Raw genomic sequence first — 14,381 nt, 5'->3', positions numbered from 1 at the left:
TTCAAGAATGGAAGCATCTGTCGCCCTAACTAAACCAACAATTACAAGACCCCAAGCCTAAGCGCTCGGGTGTAAAGAGCGTGGTGGACCCCTCCTGAAGCACAGATTTCCAGTGTCTCGTCCCAGGTTGCTGCGGGAAAGCGTGAGTTTGCAGAGCCCCCCACCCCCGCCACCCGGCAGGGACGCCGCCTCCCCCTGTGGATGTATGAACAGACCGTAAGTCATATAGCAGGACTGCGGGAGAGGTCTGACAAGTCAATTTGCACATTGAGGGGGGTTTGAGACCCGGCCCGACGAGGCGACAGATGGCTCCGGGACCCCCCAACCGCATGGGATGATGTGCCAGAAGAGGCCGAAGAGTCCCTCACCCGTCTCCCAGATGTACTCTCAGACCGGGTCCGGGCCGTCACTGCACCCCGGCGCTGTCTCGAGTGCGTGCGTTTCCTGCGCCGCGGTCGCTGCGACCCAGCTGCACCGTGGCCCCGGGGCACAGAATTGGAGGACGTCTCACCGGGTTGGCGCAGGGGTCGTTCCTCAGTGAGCCATGTCCAAGCCGCCCTGGGAGTGTCAAAGAACAGTGTCGTGTTCAGGAAAACGACACGTAGGCGGGCCGGGAGTTGCGGAGGTCCTGCCGCAGGAGCGCAACATCGACCTTCACCTCCCCAACCATCCCCTCCAAGGATGTGCGAGAGGCCTCGATGGCCTGGAGGATGACGGCCAAGTCTTTGTTCGGGGCCGGCTCCCCCCCTCCACCCGCACCCGGCAGGTCCGAGTTGGCGAATTGATCAATCCGCGTCTGGTGGGACGCCGCCGGTGGTTTGGAGCCCTTTTCTTTGCCCATGTTGGATCCAGGGGGCACGTGCCGGCCCCAAGGGCGGGCGCAGTGGACCGGCAGGCGGCCCCCACTCGCCAAGCGGAGCCGCCCCCTGCACCAGGCCAGAAATGAGGGGATTCGAGGAGAAGGGAGAGGGCGAAGGCGCGTCTGATCCCCAACAATGGAAGGTCCAGAGCCCGCTCGACACGCTCGAGGAGACATTTATTGATCACAGTGGTCAAGATATGACTACAGAGGGTGGGCAGCGATTATTTGTGGACACATTTGTATTTAATTTGCTTCCCGAGCTGTCACACAAATTGAAAGATTCAGAAAGTTCATGGGCTGTCTCTTCTTCTGCCCAGATATTGGCTACTGCATAATATTACGAAAACAGAGATAAAGAAGAAAATGAAAAGCAAGAGAAAAAGACGAAAGAATTAAAAATGAAGGTTCTCTTGCAAGAAGCCTATCCTCCTCGTCATGCTCAGACTCAATTTCAGCAGCCTTTCACAGTGTCAGAGGTGGTATCAAAAACCTGAGCCATACATTCCGCGACCTTTGCTAGGACCTAATCAATGTGCCTATTGTAGAGAAGAAGATCATTTTAAAAATAATTGTCCGGTTTTATTGCAGCGCAATGGAGCATTATCTGCTCCACGAGGTCGTGCTGGCCTCCAGTCAGCAAACAGAGGTAGAGGTCGAGGTGTGTTAACTCAAGAACAGCGTGCCTTTCCTTCTCCCAATTCCATGAACTACTTTGATCAGAAAAATGTTAGGTCTACTCAGTACTACAATGAAGACCATTATATTGAAAACGGAAATGAAAGTCTTCATGCCAACTAGGACAGCCATGGACAAAGTAAGGGAGTTGTGTCCAGACCAGAGTGGTCCTTATGTTAACGTCACTACAATGGGTGTTTTAGAGCCATTTCTTCTAGATACTGGGGCGATGAGAAGTTCTATCATTCATTCTAAACTCCCTGGGGCACCTTTGTCTGGCTTAACGAATGTTTCTGTAGGATTTTCTGGCGCCCCTGTTCGTAATCCGGTTTCTTGCCCTTTGCCTATTTCAATTGGCCCTTATGATTTGGAAACTCCACTTCTTTTGACGAATGGTTGCGGTGAGAATCTGTTGGGTTTGGACCTATTGAAAAGAAAGCATGCTACGATATATTGTTCTCCTTCTGGTGTACATCTTACTCTAGGACAGAAATTGACTTCTCCAATGTATTTGTCCAAAGATCAGTTTCCACCTGAATTGCTTTCTCTTCCGACAACGCTTTGGGCCATGGGTCCGAATGATGTGAGCTGTCTCGAAATTCCACCTTATGTTGTCACTCTTAAGCCCAATGTTGAATTGCCGCGTATTCCGCAGTATAGAATTTCCACTGAAGGTGAAAAAGCGCTTTTGGAAATCATTTATGATTTGATTCAGAAGGGTGTGGTTGAAGAAACAAGAGATAACACATGCAATAGTCCTATTCTTCCTGTTCTTAAACGCACTGATCCTTCTCAGCCACCTGTATATCGTTTCGTAATTGATCTTCGGGAGGTAAACAAAATTGTTGTACCACAATTTCCTGTTGTTCCAGATATCACTGCTCTGTTGACAATGATACCTTCCACAGCGACTTGGTTCTCTGTTATTGATCTAAAGAATGCCTTCGTTAGTATTCCTATTGCAGAAGAGAGTAGGGACTTTTTTGGCTTCTCTCTTGGAGGCCGAAGCTTCCGGTTTAGGCGCGCACCTCAGGGCTATTGTGAAAGTCCCTCCATTTACAGCCAAGCTTTAAAATGTCATCTTGATACTCTTCATTTGCCGTCTGGTGCTGCTCTTATACAATACATGGATGACTTGTTGATCGCTGCTGATTCAGAAGATATTTGCAAAAATTTGACTGTTGCATTGTTACGCCACTTGTTTAATCTGAATCATAAGGTTTCACCTTCCAAATTACAATATGTCCGTCGAGAGGTTACCTATTTGGGTCATCTCCTATCAAAGGAGGGACGACGATTAACACCAGAACGAATTCAGGCGATTACGCAAATGTCTGTGCCATCCACACAAAGGGAGGTACGTGCCTTTCTGGGTATTACTTCCTACTGTAGGCAGTGGATCCCTAACTTCTCTCTGTTGGCCAAGCCTCTGTTGGCACTCACTTTGAAAGATACGCCTCAGCCCCTTCCTTGGACTGACGAGTGTCAGAGGACTTTCACTGACTTACATACTGCTCTGTATTCTGCTCCTGTACTAGGCACCCCTGATTACAGTAAGCCTTTTACACTCTATGTTCATGAGAGAGAGGGTTGTGCATTGTCAGTTTTAACACAGCAATTTGGAGACAAACAGCGGCCATGTGCCTATTTTTCGGCTACATTAGATCCCGTAGCTAAAGCATTGCCCAGTTGTCTCAAAGCGACAGCAGCAGCAGCAATTTCTATTCGACAGTCTGCTGGAGTGGTGTTGGATAACACTCTCATTGTCATGGTACCACATGCAGTGGATACCTTACTAAACAGAACGAAAACGCAGTATCTTACGAGTGCTCGTCTAACTGGATACGAGCTGACGCTTTTGGCTAGTCACGTACACATCAAACGATGTAATACCCTAAATCCAGCTACTCTGTTGCCCCTTCCAGATGAGAAAAGTGTTGAGGAGCAACATGATTGTTTCTTTCGTACGGAGGAAGAGACAAAAGGAAGAATTGATTTGAAAGACACATCGCTAGAGAATCCGGATGGAACTCTATGGGTAGATGGTTCTTGCTTTAAAATGCCTAATGGAGATACAGTTTCAGCCTATATTGTAACTACTTTACATACAGTTGTGGAAACAGCACGTGTCAGACAAAATTCAGCTCAAGCAGCAGAACTGATAGCTTAAACGAGAGCATGTATATTGTCAAAAGGGAAAAGAGTGAACGTATACACTGACAGCCAATATGCCTTTGGTGTAGCGTTCAACTTTGGGCGTCTTTGGAAGGAACGGGGATTCCTCACTTCACATGGCACTAAAATACAACATGGTCAGTTGGTGACTGATCTTCTTGAGTCACTTGCCTTACCCACCCAAATAGCGATTGTGAAGTGTAGTGCGCACAAAAAGATTACAGATGATGTTGGCCGAGGAAATGCATTTGCAGATGAAGTAGCGAAAAAGACAGCGAGAGATGTTACAAGTCGAATGTATGTGTCAGGTCCTGCGAATTGGGTCAGAGAGAGAGGAATGTATGAAAATACAGTAGAAAGTGTAAAATCGATTCAGGAAGAGGCTACAAAGAAGGAATTAAGTAGGTGGAAAGAAAGTACGGGAATGTTAGATGAGATGGGTTGTTGGGTGGAATTATCTGAACACCAACGTTGGCTGTTACCAGATGCCTATGTACTCCCAGTAGTTACCATGGCGCATGGTCCAGCCCACTTAAGTGCAAAAGGTATATGCAAACTTCTGGCTCCAGTGTGGCAAAATGAAGGAATCCCAAAGTGTGCAGACAATGTAGTGAAACATTGTATTGTTTGTTTAATGTACAATCCGGGAAAGGGAACCCCAACTCCAACGGGTCACTTTGCTCCTCCGACATATCCATTTGAGTTGTTGCAGATCGATTACATACACATGGAACGATGCAACAATCTCAAATACGTTCTGGTGGTAGTATGCGCCTTTTCAAGATGGATAGAAGCATACCCTCTAAAAGACACCACAGCCTTATCCACAGCCAAAATCTTACTGAAAGAATTTTTCCCCAGGTTTGGTTTGCCGCGCATTGTCTGGAGTGACAATGGGAGCGAATTTGTGGGCCAAGTCATGCAAAAAGTTTGTGCGGGTCTTGGTATCAAGCAAAAGTTCCATGCGGTAAATCATCCACAGTCAGCAGGTCTAGTGGAATGTTCTAACGGAACTTTGAAGTTAAAACTGGCAAATGTCCAAGGTCCACCCGAACTGCTGTGCACTCTCGTTTGGGACTTAGCCCTTAGGAAGTGGTCTTTGGGCGTCCGGCTAATGTATGGGGAGTCCCTCGCCCTAAGAAATACTCAGACTTGCCATATCCAATGTTGATTGACTACTTGCATGATCTTACGACTAAATTGCGTGTTCTCCATCAACAGGTTCAGAGTGCTTTACCGGAGGCTTCCACAAATCCAGGTCATTCCATCCGACCAGGTGACTGGGTCTGCACCAAGAATTTCCAAAGGATGAGAAATTTGGAGCCCAGGTGGAGGGAGTCTCGTTTGGTGCTTTTGACCACGAGAACAGCAGTTTAAGTTGAAGGAAAGAAAAACTGGATTCACGGCGTGCATTGTAAGAAAGTGCCTTTGCCTGTACCTTATGATCAATGGGTGCGTAGGGGCATTGGTGACTCTGAAAGCGAGAAGGTGCCACGATTCGTGCCCTTTAGTGATGCACGCCTGAATGGGACACTGTCTGAGAAAGAGGACGACGACATTCTGCAGGAAGCAATAACACCACATCGTCGCTTGGATACGACAAATCCACGAACATTGTTCCAAGACCAGACTGTACCAAACAAAGAACATTATAATTTGAGACCTAGACCAAAGAACACTTAAGATTTTTCTCTCTTGTGTAGTATTCTGTCCCGGTTGCAGGGTTACGGTAGGAGACCTGAGTAGTGGCAATAGGCCTGCATGCCTGCAGGACTTTCAATGTCATAGGACGGCAGATAATCATATTTGAGTAATCGAGGAAGATTGCTGTGAGCATCCATTAGAAAGATGGAAACTACACAAAGCAAAAGAGAGAGAAAGGATGAAATAAAGAAAGAATCCTGTAAATTAATGTACAGTCGTTTTAATATAACCTTATGTATTATTATATTATTGTGTATTATTTTGGCGTTTATAGGTTGGATTATTTATGCTCTGCAGCAAAAAGTTGTCTCTCCTTCTTCCTCTTCGTCTTCTTCTACTGTCTCACCACATCTATTTCATACCCTTCCTCAACATGAACTCATTAGAAGAACTGAATATTACAGTAACTCATTTGTCCAGTTATTACATCAACACCAGTTAGTGGTCAATACAACTGACTGTTGGGTGTGTGGAATCATGCCACATACCACAGAGAAAGGAATGCCATATTTGGTTCTCCCGTTTTCTTATGAGGGTTCTGCTTGGCCTTATTTTGTCATTTTCTCCAATGCCTACCAAAGCAAGTTCAAACGATCCGTTAGTTCATATATTGGTGGTCCGGCTTTTAGTCATAGCTCATTAATTAAGGGGAAGGTAGCTATGGCTAAAATCCTGGAAAATAGTAAGATTTCCGTTGATGAAAGAAAAGCGTATACAAACTGGAACGTCACCCATTATGTCACTAGCTTAAGTGATAAGATCAAACAAAGAAAAACTCCACCAATTTGGACTATTCCTCATCAGGGAAATTTCTGTCTGCAAATAAATGATCGCTCTTCTGACACCATACAAAGAAATAACTGTTCCCACACATACGTTTACTCCTCTCAGAACTCGCCTCCTCTAGTGCCATCTCAGGGCACGTATTTTATCTGCCACAAAAGAGCTTACACGTGGTTACCAACGGGTTTTTCTGGTTCCTGCTATATAGCTTTCCTTCTTCCCCCTACATACACCGCTTCTGCAAACTATCATCGAAACAGATATGGCAGAGGGATTATTGATTCGAAAGACACAGCAGGACAGGAGGGAGGAGATTTCCTCAAAGGATTTCTTCCTTTTTGGGGTCCAATGGCCAACAGCAGAAATATAAGGAAACTGGTACGTGTCGTAGAGACCACAATAGACATCACTGTAGGAGCCTTAAGTAATATCACGGCAGAACTACAGGCGAACCGTCTTATGACCTTACAAAATCGAGTTGCCTTAGATTTTGTTCTTGCAGATCGTGGTGGTGAGTGCAAATTGATCGGGTCAAGTTGCTGTATTTTCATACCTAATGACGCTCCGACAGTATACCAAGCTATCTCCAAGTTGCATATAATCTCTGAATCGATTCATCAGGACAAAGGAGATTGGTCCTTTTCGGAGTGGTTTTGGGGACTACTGTCCAAATGGGGTTGGAAAGCATTGACATTCCTTGGAATAATTTTGACCATTATTTTCTCTTGTTGCCTTTGTATGCACTGTGGTCCCGCCATCTGTGACCTTTGTGCTACTATGTGCATCCCTAAACCCAAATCACCAAGAACAGAAAACATAAGAATGATGTTACAGCAACAACTCGATGACCTCATGGCTATCGACATTGACTCAGATTGACATGAGTCTATCTTGCCTGAGTTCTGGAAAGAGGAGGGTCTGAGGAACTTCGATTTCCGATCGTGATCGAATCTACCCGCCATTTTGTGCTCTGCGGCCATTTTATGTTGCCATCACTCAGGCAGCACGGTGAACAAAGTCTATTCTGCTTTTTCTGCAGCTTCGTGTCAGAACAACCCTTCTGCCTCTATTTGCAAAGCTGGTGTTAGGACTGGCCGAGTACACTAATCCCTGTCTGGTTTTTCTAATCCCCGTCTCAACTATCTGTTGGTTCACACTATTCTTTTCTGACTTTATCTTATCGTCTGACCTTCACTGTCCTCTGCAGCATTCTCTCGTTTCACAACTGTCCTTCAAAACACACAAACGTATCTCGCCACCTGCAAGTTAGTTACGAATCCGTTAATGAATTAGTTTGAGGAAGGGGTGACAAACATAGTTGGAGGAGAGGTTTCTTCGGGTCATCTGACACTTTGTTTTCAAATCTCTCCTATTGGTTCTGTCCTGTTTTTCAATGTTTCTTATTGACTCTTTCTTGTATATTCTGGGTGTGTATTTGGTTAATGTATATGTTACCTATATGGTATAAAAGTTTGTGCGTCACGGAGTGAAGTGGCAGTCTCCTAAGAACCTACCTTGTGTACTTCTGGGATAACTGTACTAGCTGCAGCTAATAAATCTGATCTTCTAACGCCTAACAGAGTGTCCCGTGTCTCTGTGTACCTGAGCAAGAGAACCCTGCGCCGCCAGGTGCCAAAAGGTTCTGGTTCTTCACAATGAGTGCTGCAGCCCTTAGAGGCCTTCCCTGGTCACAAGGCCCTGGGTACCTAGGGTACCATTTACCAGGGGCTGACATGTGGCCAGGGTTTGCCAAATTGTGTTTTGTGTTTTAGGGAAGGAACATAGGCCCTGGGCACCTGATTGGCAGGAGTCCAGGGCACACTGTGAGACAGTGGCTCTGTAAACACTGTCCCCAAATAGGTACAGGGTGTACAGAGTCCACAGTCCCCAGACTTTTGGCAGAGGCTAAAGTTAGATATAACCTTACTCTCTAAAGTGGTAGCTTGGTCGAGCAGTAAGGCAGTATCAGAGGACAGTGTAAAGCATTTGTTGTACACACTCAGTCAGCAAATGGACTCACACACTCAATAACTGAACTCTAGGCCAATGGCTTATATATAAAAAATATATGCGTGTTAGAACCAACAATTGGAATTAAAATATACTTTCTCAGAATGAGATGCTTTATATAAATACTTTTGCAATATGCAATTGACTTTTGTAAACAGTTACAAGTGGTTGCAATAGACAACACTATTTTTAAACACAATAATGCTTTGAGTTCAATGGAAGTTTCAAGTTATTTGCCACAGATTACTTTTAGGATTACTTTTGGAATTCCAGGACTGGATCCTAGATTCAGTCCTGGGTCAGTACTTAGAATCAAGTGATAAAAGTCGACTTAATTACTATGATGAATTTTAGATAATATTTTGCTATTTTAAAAGTTGACACAAAAAATATTTCATAGAAAACAGTCAATGATTCCCTATGGAAGAAAATTCAAGTTGCAGGTATAGTATGTTCTCGTTACTTTTGTAATCCAGTACTGGGTACCTAGACTCAGTACTGGGACCTTTATCCAAAACAGGTAAGCAATTACGTTTTCAGAAGTTATACGATTTTTAAAGAATATTTAAAGTTTGCAGAAATTGACAAGAAAATTCACAGAACAACAGTCAATGATTTCCTAAGGGAGAACATTGGGTTACTGGTAAGTACAGCTGTAAGTATTTTTCAGAGTCAGTGCTGGGCACCAAGATCCAGCACTGGGAGCTCACCTAAGAGCAGGTGAGTATTTTCGTTTTCGTTACTCGGCTGATTTTTGGTGAATATTTTAAGATTTGAAAAGTCCACACTTAGAAGAAATTTCAGGAAAAGGCCAGTCAGTGTTACCCTATGAAGAAAATTGAGTTATCGGTTTAAAGGTAAGTACTCGACTGGCAGAGTTGAGGTTCTGGGCATAGACTCAGGGGTCCCCCAAGGTCAGGTAGGTACAGTTGGTTCACCCCCAGGGCACTAGGGCGGCCGGGTGCAGAGAGAGTTAGGCCCAATGTTATCCTATGAGGGATAGGGGGGCCTTGGTTGGTGGCTGCTGACTAGCAGGCCACGTGGCTGTGGGAGCTGGGCTCCTGGTCACTTACTCAGGGCAAGTGGGGAAGTAGATAGGTGTAGAGATTGCACTGCCAGGGCCACTCGGGTGGCTGGGTGCAGGGTGCTTTTGAGCCTTCGGGCCCTCAATTGATTTCAATGGGAAATCTCCGGTTTAGAAAAAGACTGCAAGCTCGGGGACGAGGATTCTTCAGGTGCCACCACCACTTCGAGAGGTAAGTTGGGTTGTTGGAGGATAGGTAGGTACCCCGGGATTGGGCACAGGGGGCCACGGGGCGCCGGGTGCAGGGGTGCCTTTTGGTGTCGGGAAATCTTACCCTCTGTTGATCGCGGTTGGGGGGGCACCTTGTTCTGAGGCTGCAGGCTTCTTCAGGAGTGTCGATGGAGGTCCTTGGGTGCCGGACTCAGGGTCACAGTCGCCGTGGGGTCGTCCTTGTGGTCTTTGTTCACTCCGGCACAGGCCAGGCTTGGCTGGTGCAGAGTGTGCTGGGTTCGCGGTTCCGGGCTGCTGCCAGGGATTAGAAGTAGATTTTGAGTCTCTACTCATGGGAGTCCCAGGGGCTTAGAGTGAAAAGGTAGCCAGGTCCTCCGGGGTTTGTGAGGTTGCTGGCCACAAAAGATTCCAGGTTGGAGCAGGAGCAGGTTCGAGGGTCGACAGGCCGGTAGGGCTGGGGCCAAAGCAGTTTGAGTCTTCCTCTTCTTAGCAGCTGCAGGGCAGGTCTTCTTTCTTCGAGCTCTTCTTCGGATTGTGGAATCTGGAATCTGGGGAAGGAAGGTTCAGGGTACCCCTAAATACTAGATTTAGGGGCATTACAGGTAGGTGAAGGGCAGGGACCAATGGGTCCCTGTCCTGGGGTGGGTACACCCCCTATCCTGCCTTTCTCCTGTGGGAGGGGGCAGTAGCCTAGTCCTGATTGGGTAGGGCTTCCCATCTTCAAGATGCAAGAGCCCGGGGATGTGCTTCACCTCGCCTCCCCCACCTGAGGGGTGGGGTTGGCAGGCTGGCACTGTCCTTATTTGGGGTTTCCGGCCAGGCTTCCCGCCAGAGTGGGGGGTTGCAGTGGCCTGGGGAAGCTCACAGAGGCGGCATGCCTTTGAAGCTTCCCCCTGCCCATCCTGGGGGAGGAGATTTAGCACCTCGCTCAGGATGTGCATTGTTGCAGGCCCAGGAGAGCAGGGGCTTTCCTACCCAGGGGTCCAGCTACATGTCTGCTGTGTGGCAGCCTAGGCAGCCTCAGAACAGACGTGGAGTGTGGGTTAGGTTTCAGGGGGCCTCTCTAGGATGCCCTCTGTGGTGCTTGGTACATTAAATCCCACACTGGCATCAGTGTGGAGTTAATGTGCTGAGCAGTTTGATACCAAACTTCTCTGGCTTCAGTGCTGCCATTATGGTGCTGTGGAGCTCGTGTTTGACAAGCTCCCAGCACCATGTACTCTTAAATGGCAGCACTGCACTTACAGGGCCCAGAAATTGACCTGGGTACTGTAGGGGCACAGGCCTCAACTACTACAGGGACCAAACAACAACAAAGGCCTCCCTCTCAATGGCACTCCAACGCTGCTCTCTGGGGAGTAGCCTCCTGCTTATAAAAGCAACAGGTTGGTCTTGGCCTTCATCATTGGTATGGGATAGGACCGCTCCTATCCCTAGCTCAGAGGCATCAGTCTGCACTATGAACTGCTTGGCAGAATCTGGAGCTTTTAGAATTGGTGCTGAGCACTTTGCTTCTTGTAGGGTGTCAAAAGCCTTTTGGCAACTAACTGTCCAGTTCACCTTCTTGGGCATCTTCTTGGAGGTGAGTTCTGTGAGGGGGGGTCACAATGGACCCATACCCCTTCACAAACCTCCTGTAGTATCCAGTCAAGCCAAGGAATGCCCTGACTTGGGTCTGGGTTGTTGGAGCTATCCAGTCCATGATGGCCTAGATCTTGGGTTGTAAGGGCTGTACCTGTCCTCCACCTACAAGGTGGCCCAAGTACACCACAGTGCCCTGCCCTATCTGGCATTTGGATGCCTTGATAGTGAGACCTCCATTGTGCAGAGCCTCTAAAACCTTCCCAAGGTGGATCAGGTGATCCTGCCAGGTGGAGCTAAAGACAGCAATATCATCAAGATAAGCTGCACTAAAGGATTCCAGCCCAGCCAGGACATGGCTCACCAACCTCTGGAAAGTGGCTGGGCCATTCTTTAACCCAAAGGGCATTACAGTAAACTGATAATGCCCATCAGGGGTGGAGAATGCTGTCTTTTCTTTTACTCCTGGGGCCATGCCAATCTGCCAGTACCCTGCAGTTAAGTCAAAGGTACTGAGGAATTGGGCAACCCCTAATTTATCTATGAGTTCATCTGCTCTTGGAATAGGGCGAGCATCTGTCTTGGTGACAGAGTTGAGCCCTCTATAGTCACACAGAACCTCATCTCTCTCTTTTCACCTTGTTGATGAGGTTTGGGGACCAGAACCACTGGGCTAGCCCAGGGGCTCTCAGAGGGTTCAATGACACCTAACTCCAGCATCTTGCTGAACTCAGCTTTGATGCTTTCCTTAACTTGGTCTGACTGTCGAAAAATGTTGTTCTTGACAGGTGCACTGTCACCAGTGTCCACATCATGGGTACACCAGTTTGTCAGACCAGGGGTCAGGGAAAAGAGGCTAGCATACTGTTGTAAGACTTGCCTGCAGTCAGTCTGCTGTTGGGCAGAGAGGGTATCTGAGAAGATCACACCATCTACTGACCCATCTTGTGGGCTGTAGGAGAGGAGGTCAGGGAGAGGTTCACTCTCTGATTCCTGCTCCTCATCAGTCACCATCCGCATGGTGATGTCAGCCCTGTCATTGTAGAGCTTGAGGCGATTCACATGGATTACCCTTTTGGGTGTCCTGCTAGTGCCCAGGTCAACTAAATAGGTGACCTCACTCTTTCTTTCTAGGATAGGGTAAGGGCCACTCCATTTATCCTGGAGAGCCCTTGGTGCCACTGGCTCCAAAACCCACACCTGTTGCCCCGGTTGAAATTTAACCAGCGCAGCTTTTTGGTTATACCAGTGCTTCTGGAGCTCCTGGCTGGCATCAAGGTTCTTGGATGCTTTTTCCATGTACTCAGCCATTCTGGACCTTAGGCCAAGCACATAGTCCACTATGTCTTGTTTGGGCTCTTGGAGAGGCCTATCCCAGCCCTCTATTACAAGACAAAGTGGTCCCCTTACAGGATGACGAAACAGAAGTTCAAAGGGTGAGACACCTACTCACTTCTGTGGTACTTCCCTGTAAGCGAAAAGCAGGCATGGTAACAGGACATCCCATCTCCTTTTGAGTTTTTCAGGGAGACCCATGATCATACCTTTCAATGTCTTGTTGAATCTCTCAACAAGGCCATTGGTTTGTGGGTGGTAGGGTGTAGTAAACTTGAACTGCACTCCACACTCCTTCCACATGTGTGTTAGGTAAGCAGACATGAAGTTGGAACTTCTGTCTGAAACCACCTCCTTAGGAAACCCTACCCTGGTGAAAACACCCAGGAGGGCCTTGGCTACTGCAGGAGCTGTAGTAGTCCTAAGTGGAATTGCTTCAGGGTACCTAGTAGCATGATCCACTACTACTAGAATACATTTGTTCCCTGTGGCTGTGGGAGGTTCAAGTGGACCCACAATGTCCACTCCTGCCCTTTCAAAGGGGACCCCCACCACTGGTAGTGAGATGAGGGGGGCCTTTGGGTGGCCACCGGTCTTGCCACTGGCTTGACAGGCGAAATAGGAGCTGACAAACTCCTTCACCTTTTGGTGCATCTGGGGCCAGTAAAAGTGACTCACTAGCCTTTCCCAAGTTTTGGATTGCCCCAGATGTCCAGCTAGGGGGATGTCATGGGCCAAAGTTAGGAAGAACTCCCTGTACTTCTGTGGCACTACCACCCTCCTGGTGGCTCCAGGAGTGGGGTTTCTTGCCTCAGCATAAAGTAATCCCTCTTCCCAATAAGCCCTGTGAGTACCGCTGACATATCCCTGTGCTTCTGAAACAGCTTGCTGCCTCAGGCTTTCAAGAATGGGACAGTCTCACTGACCCTGGTACAGCTCTTCCCTAGAGGGTCCCCCTGGGCCCAAGAGTTCAACCTGGTAAGGGTCAAGCTCCATGGACTCAGTTCCCTCAGGGGTATCCAAATCCTCTCCCTGTGGAGAGGGGTCCTGAATGTTTTGCTGTACAGAAGCTGGTTCCCCAGTCTTCTTACCTTTTCTCTTGGTTGGTTGGGCCATTATTTCAGGCTCCAGACCTACTTTTTCACCCTTCCTCTTGCTCTGTGCTCTGGTTTGCACATACACCAATTCAGGGATGCCCAGCATGGCTGCATGGGCCTTTAGCTCAACCTCACCCCAGGCTGAGGTTTCCAGATCATTTCCAAGCAGACATGCAGCTGGCAACTTTGGAGAGACCACTACCTGTTTCAGGCCAGTAACCCCCCCCCCCCCCACCCAGCCTAATGTCACCATGGCCATGGGATGACTAGCGGTGACACTGTCAGCGTTAGTGACTGGGTAAGACTTCCCAATCAAGTATTGCTCAGGGGAAACCAGTGTGTCTTTCACCATAGTGACACTGGCACCTGTATCCTTCAGAGCGTCTGCCCTAGTTCCATTCACCCAGGGGTACTGTAAGTATTTCTTTAAGTTGGGTGGCCACACAGCTACAGTGGCAAACTCCACTTCTCCCAAGGAGACTAGACTTGCTTCAGTGTGTTCCCAGATTTGCTCAGGGTACACCTCTGATCCCATTTGTATATTTGCTGCCCCAGGAGTAGCTGTACTGGGTGCCTTAGGGGCTTTGTTGTGGGGGAAAGATGTATCTACAGTTAGGTGTCCTGACCTCTTACAGTTATTACACCAGGCCTTTAAGGGATCAAAGTTCTTCCCCCTATAGGTTTGAGGCACATAGGGAGTAGTTTGGGTCCCACCCACCTGAACAGGTTTTTTGGGGCCCTTTGGAAGACTCAGACTTTTTATCTTGGGGATTCTCACCACCTTTCCCCTAGGGAGGTTTTGTGACCACTTTCTTTTGGTCACCCCCAGTGGTTGTCCTTGTCACCCTAGTCTTGACCCAGTGGTCTGCCTTCTTTCCCAATTCTTGGGGAGAAATTAGACCTA

This window comes from Triturus cristatus, chromosome 1_1, assembly GCF_964204655.1.
Source record: "Triturus cristatus chromosome 1_1, aTriCri1.1, whole genome shotgun sequence".
In the NCBI taxonomy this organism is placed as follows: Eukaryota; Metazoa; Chordata; class Amphibia; order Caudata; family Salamandridae; genus Triturus; species Triturus cristatus.
Note: the sequence above shows the minus strand (reverse complement) of the source record.